This window comes from Sinohyriopsis cumingii, chromosome 2 (assembly GCF_028554795.1).
Source record: "Sinohyriopsis cumingii isolate HCF-2022 chromosome 2, ASM2855479v2, whole genome shotgun sequence".
Taxonomy (NCBI): domain Eukaryota; kingdom Metazoa; phylum Mollusca; class Bivalvia; order Unionida; family Unionidae; genus Sinohyriopsis; species Sinohyriopsis cumingii.
This window is the reverse complement of record NC_142962.1, coordinates 97574766-97580765: the sequence shown is the minus strand read 5'-3', so window position 1 is coordinate 97580765 and position 6000 is coordinate 97574766.

Below are 6000 nucleotides of genomic sequence, written 5' to 3'. Positions count from 1 at the left end.
GTGGTTAAGGAGGTTGCTGGGTGGTGCAGGGTGGTGGCTGAGCTGCTTGAAGACGGCCAACAATATCAACAGGTAGTGTTTCAAGAGCTTTTTGAGTCGCATCAGTTGCTGTAACAATTTTCTTGGTTGGTTCAACAATTGGTTGAAATAATTTTTTGTACCTTCTGCATATTCAACTTGTGCTTCTTGGCGTTCTTGAAGTTTTCGTCTGAAAAAAAAAAACACGGACGGGAAGAAAATTTGTAATTGCTTCTAATCTTTCTCTAGCTAATCTTGCAGTATAAGACTCCATAGCTGGTGCCATTCTTGATATAATAATGATTTAATTATAGAAGCAGAGAGGGTGCGACCTCAATGAAACGTTCCGCGGTAAACGAAAGCATACATACAGATTTAGAAAAACACTAACGACAAAAATAAAGTAACAAATAAACTAACCCAATTAGAGAAACCCTCGGTAAAGTTAGAGGCTTTGTTTTAGCGTTATTACGCTTATATTTTTTATTTGTTTTGTAGGAGGTCTTAGTTTTCAAAACGACGTTTCAGCAAAAGGTCGTTCACCCTCTCTGCTGCTGAACTACATAATTATCCTGTGCCTATTCGGCTCAGCACTGTTGATTCATACAGCTTTTACCGAAACGCCGCTTTAGGTTTATTTATCTCGGAAGAGTGCTGCGAAATATCCAATTTTGTTTCTCTGCATTAATTTCAACCAAGTATTACATGTGTAGTGTAACTGTCCATCTATTGCACAAAATAAGTTTTCAAACATTAATATGTGCAAAGAAATTAAATTAGATTTCTGAACCCTATAAGCCTTCAAGGAAAGTCGAGGTCCAGATGAGTGTTGCTACAAATAGATTTTCCTAAAGCATTTCTTCTACGGATAATAACTATAATAGTTATGGTTTTTATGTGTTATTCCCCCCCCCCCCCCATTGCATAAATAAGTGAAATGAAGAGCATCGTTAATACTCGATATCATGCTGCACTCGATTCAGCTTTCATCGTGTGTTGATTTTCAAATATATATAATTTAATATATAGAATACAACATTCCTATCTTTTGCAGAGCTTAGTCAGCACTGGTTTATTGCAGAAAAGATTCTGATTTATTTACAATTTAAACCAATCGGTTAAAATAACAAAAGGCAGTATATGACCGTCCTTCGTGTTCACAATATGGGAATATATCTGACCTATTTTCTGTAGCAGTGGTGAAATGGTAAATTCTAAGTTGTTGTTGTTTTAAGGTCAATTTCTGGTTCCATTTTCAGTTCTAACTGAATCATTTACATTTTTATGTCTGCAATGAAGTGAAACGAAGCTGCTCCAAAATCTTACAACTGTGTGCCTTCAGTCATTCTGAGTTACGTTTGAAATTGAGAAATGGCAAATATTGTGCCCATATTGAAGAAAGAAGATGCATGTATTCAGCCAAATTACATACCCATGTTCCTTTTGACTAACATTAGCAAAAAAATTCCATAGACTTTGAAACTGATTTATTTATACCTGATCATTCAACCACATAGCAGCTCATGGAAGTCGGTCACAACATCTACAATTAAACTAACCGAAGCAAAATTTCGTGCGTCTGTGTGGCACGTAAAGCTTAATGTAAAGTGTGTCAGAGGGGTTAATACTTATTAGAAAAGCTACGGGATTAACGACAACTTAATGACACAGAGATGATTACTTAGATGACACAGAGAGTCATGGTTGGAAGCGAATTCTCAAACACTGGACAACTCGTTGCATGACTGCGTCAGGGATCAGTGACAGGTCCCTTTATGTTTGTTTTTCTTTATATAGGGATCAGTAACAGGTCCCTTTATGTTTGTTTTTCTTATATATATATATATATATATATATATATATATATATATATATATATATATATATATATATATATATATATATATATAACGATATTGCCGAAAGTTTTAAATGGCTGATTACATTGTTTACTGAGTCCTCGTTACAATGCATATCGCATGATCCACTCTTCATTCAAAGTGTATTAAAAATGATCTTCAGAAATAATCGGACTCAGCAATCACTGGTTTGTAAATTTTAATCAATCTAAAACAGAGTGCATCCTTTTTACCAGCAGGCAGCTGGAATACATACCAAACTTTACATTTGCGAGTGCAGAAAAACATTCGTTTTGTGACAGCACATTCACATGTGGGAGTTATTTTTTCGTCCGATGGCTCTTGGGAAAAAAACAAATTGAATCAATAATTCATTCTGAGTCTATGATTACTGGACAACTGAGGAAATTTAAATATGTATTATCAAAACATAACCTGAATAAAAATTGATTTGACCTACATTTGCCCAATTCTGGAATATGCAGCAATTTGCTCGTCTTGCACTAAATTGGATTTCAACTAATTTGAAAAATTACAGCTTGAAGCAGACATGAATAGTTTATGGTCTAACATAATTTGCTAGAAAAGAAGCATCTAATTTTAAAACGGGATGTCCTACTCTTGCAGAAAAGCGAAACTTACAAAAATCTCTGTATTTTTATAAATTTATCAACAACCAGTCTCCGGATTATTTCCGTTCCCATCTTTGCGCGACACAATGACTTATAATCTGAGCAACCAAAACAATATATTTCAATAACAATGCCGAACATTTTTGTTTAAAACAAAAAATCATGTATGCCAGCAGATAGAGACTCGTGGAACAGCGTCGGATTAGGTTAGGACGCAGGTAGTCCGATAAATAAGACACACACCCCCCCCCCCCCAAAAAAAAAAAAAATTATGTTGATACTGAGGACGATAAAATCAGTTGCCCCAGGACATATCCCCGCCCAACCGGTGGCTGTGGATAAAATAACATACGTGTAAATAAATCATATATAAACTAAAGCCATCTAATAGTTATCCTAATATAGCTATTACAATGATACAGATTAATGGACGGTGTTCTGAGAGGAATTATGGAGAACTCGCCCTGGAAGAACTCGTCCCAGGTGTCAGAAGAAGTCGTCCCATGGTAGTCGGTGTAAGTGTAGCTCTTTATTTTTAAGTACCCTGTCCACCTGCCCACACAGGGGCTCGTATCGTTGCTTACAATTGACCTGTCATGTATGTACTATGTAATATTTATTATATGGTACGTGTATGACAGGTCATTTGTAAGCAACGATACGAGCCCTTGTGCCCACCCACCCAGGCCAAAGTGTCTGGGCCCGCCAAAACCTTAATCCGCCCATGTCGTGCGCAAATATGCCACAATCCACAAAAAAAATATCACAAGAAATGATCATCTCTACTAACCTTCAAAAAAGAAATAACCGTGTACAAAACTTCTGCTCCAAGTTATTTTGCATTGGAAATATGGAAGCTACTGTGGAAGCTGGTTAAAACACAATGTTGTTCGCTCAAGTCATCTTCGCTAACCAAGGTTCCGATATGTTACCCTCTCAACGTAGGGCAACATATCGGAACCTTGGATAGCGAAGATGCGTTCAGGTATGATTTTATTTATAGATGGAATCTCATTGCCGACCATTTTTGTTCTTGTGTATTTGCTATAGAAAACAACAGTCATGCTCTTTTTTGAATGCAGATTTTTAATAACATTCAAACTGAACCTTATCGCGGATTATTAATAATCAGTATTAATACTGATTCTGATATACTTTTTCAGCAAGGAACTTTAAACTGCAGAAAAAAATATTTTACAACAAAAAGTAAGTGCATACATTTTGTTCAACGTAAAAAAATTCACAAACATGGTTATTTGTTTGTTCCATTTTGACTATAGTCCGATAATCATCTCCCCCACCCCAAAAAATATCTATGTTGATACTGATGGACGATGTGTAGGCCTAAACCTAAATCAATATCATCACGGGGGAGGGGCTGATTTATCGACCTATCATGACTACAGCTACAAGAGCTAGATATTTTGCGTACCGGACCACACCACTGTTCCTCTGCTCTTGTCCTTCAATCATCCCTCTCATTTCATTATATGTATGTGTATCACCTGTTGCGACTATTTCCTACATTCTTGCTGACATGCTCGTTAATTAATTAATTCTGAGAAGTAAAGTCTCGGCAATGACACGTACAAAGCAAACCGCAAGAAACTCCGCCGGAGGAAAGGCTCCCTGAAAGCAATTGGCAACCAAGGCTGCTCGCAAGAGTGCACAGTAACTTTCAAGACAGAATTTCAGAATCGTTGGAATTTTATACGAAAGTATAAAATATATACAAGAATTTATACAAGTCTACAGAACAAGAAAACATAGAGTGAATACTACTCAAGAGCAAGGAAAACGAGAAAACATGGTGGAGGCTCATAATGCAATAAGGAAACTGGAAAGGTATTTTAAAACAAGAAGCACTGAGACTGAAGAAGGGCCATACCTTGAATGCTATTATCGGGAAGGTACCCAGGAACTGGATATAAGACACATACCGAGAGAAAGAGTACCTACTACGTCCACAGTAATAATAGCCCTACAAACCAGGAACCCGGACATTTTACAACAAATTTACTCAATCAACAGAAAAGGATATGAGGGATATATAATAAGACCAAGAGGGAACTTGCCGGTATTACATTCTGGATAACTAGATATTTCGGGAGAGACGGGTAGTAGTTAAAAACCCAGTACCACTCCTAAAAAAGATCAAGAAACAGACAAGAGAACTCCATTTATCAGATATCCTCATGGAAATACCCCTAGAACAAACGGTCGACCGCTTTCAAAACAAATTCGGTATACGGGTAGAAAAATCTAGATTGGCGACGGTTCCAGGATTTTCCATATACAACGGTATCAGAATACTGGAAATGAAGGAAAAAACCTCAGAGGGATCAAAAGAGCTTTCTACTTACATGGTTTTCTGACAAAAGCTTGGTATAAGGGATGTATATACCACCGAAAGTGCAACAGATGCGGGGAGACAGGGCACACCCCACACAAATGCCCCCAAAATCCGGCGGAAACCCATTCAGGGAGAACAAACCTACAGAGCTACGCTGGAAATCTTCCCGACTATAAGGCAACAAGAACAAAAACAACAACAACAACAACAAGGAAAAATACAACAACACCAACAAGGTGATCAGGAACGTCAACACCATGTAGAAAAACAAAACGTAGAACAAGGATAACAACAAAGGCAACACAATGGACAAAATAAACTTCAACAACAGCAAGAAAAACAGAAACAAAAGACAGAGTGACTAAAACAACACAAAAATCAAGAAACTAAAAGCTCAAAACAACAACAAGGAGAAAAACAACAACACAAATTAGTACAAAAACAAATCCAGCAATAAACAACAACAGAAGGCACAATAACAAGTAGCAGGAATACAGAAACCAAAGCAGAAGTAATCCAAGAGAAACAAAAGAAACAAACACAGCCAGTTATGAAGAAGGAAAACACACAACAACGAAAATTGGAACAAAAACCAGAGCAGAGTAGCAAAAAGATAAAAACAACGGCAAAAACAACACAAATAACAGAGACAATGCAAATAGAGATAGAAAAATATCTGGAAGACTATAATGATTGTCCGGAATACAGTTTGGAAAACCAGAAAACCATAATGATAACATCAAAAGAACCAAATCAAACAGCATCGCTAGAAGAAGAATTAAACAGAGACAGACGTAGAAGGAGAACTATAAACATGCAAAAGAGAGAAGAAGAGGCTAAAATGAGCGAAACCTACCTTCTGGAAGACGACGAATGCATTAAATAGATTTTCATCTTATTTTCAACAACAAATGTAAAAAACAAAAAAAGAAACAACAATAACAACAACAAAAAAGATACAATATGTACACACAAAAAACTCTATATATATGTATACAAAGATTATAATATGAAATTCATATAAAAGATGGAAAAATATAAATAAAGACAAAAATATAGCACATATACAACCATAAGTAGGACAGGAGGGCCTCCCAAAATGGTCTGAGAAGATCACAGGGACTCGTATCGTTGCTTA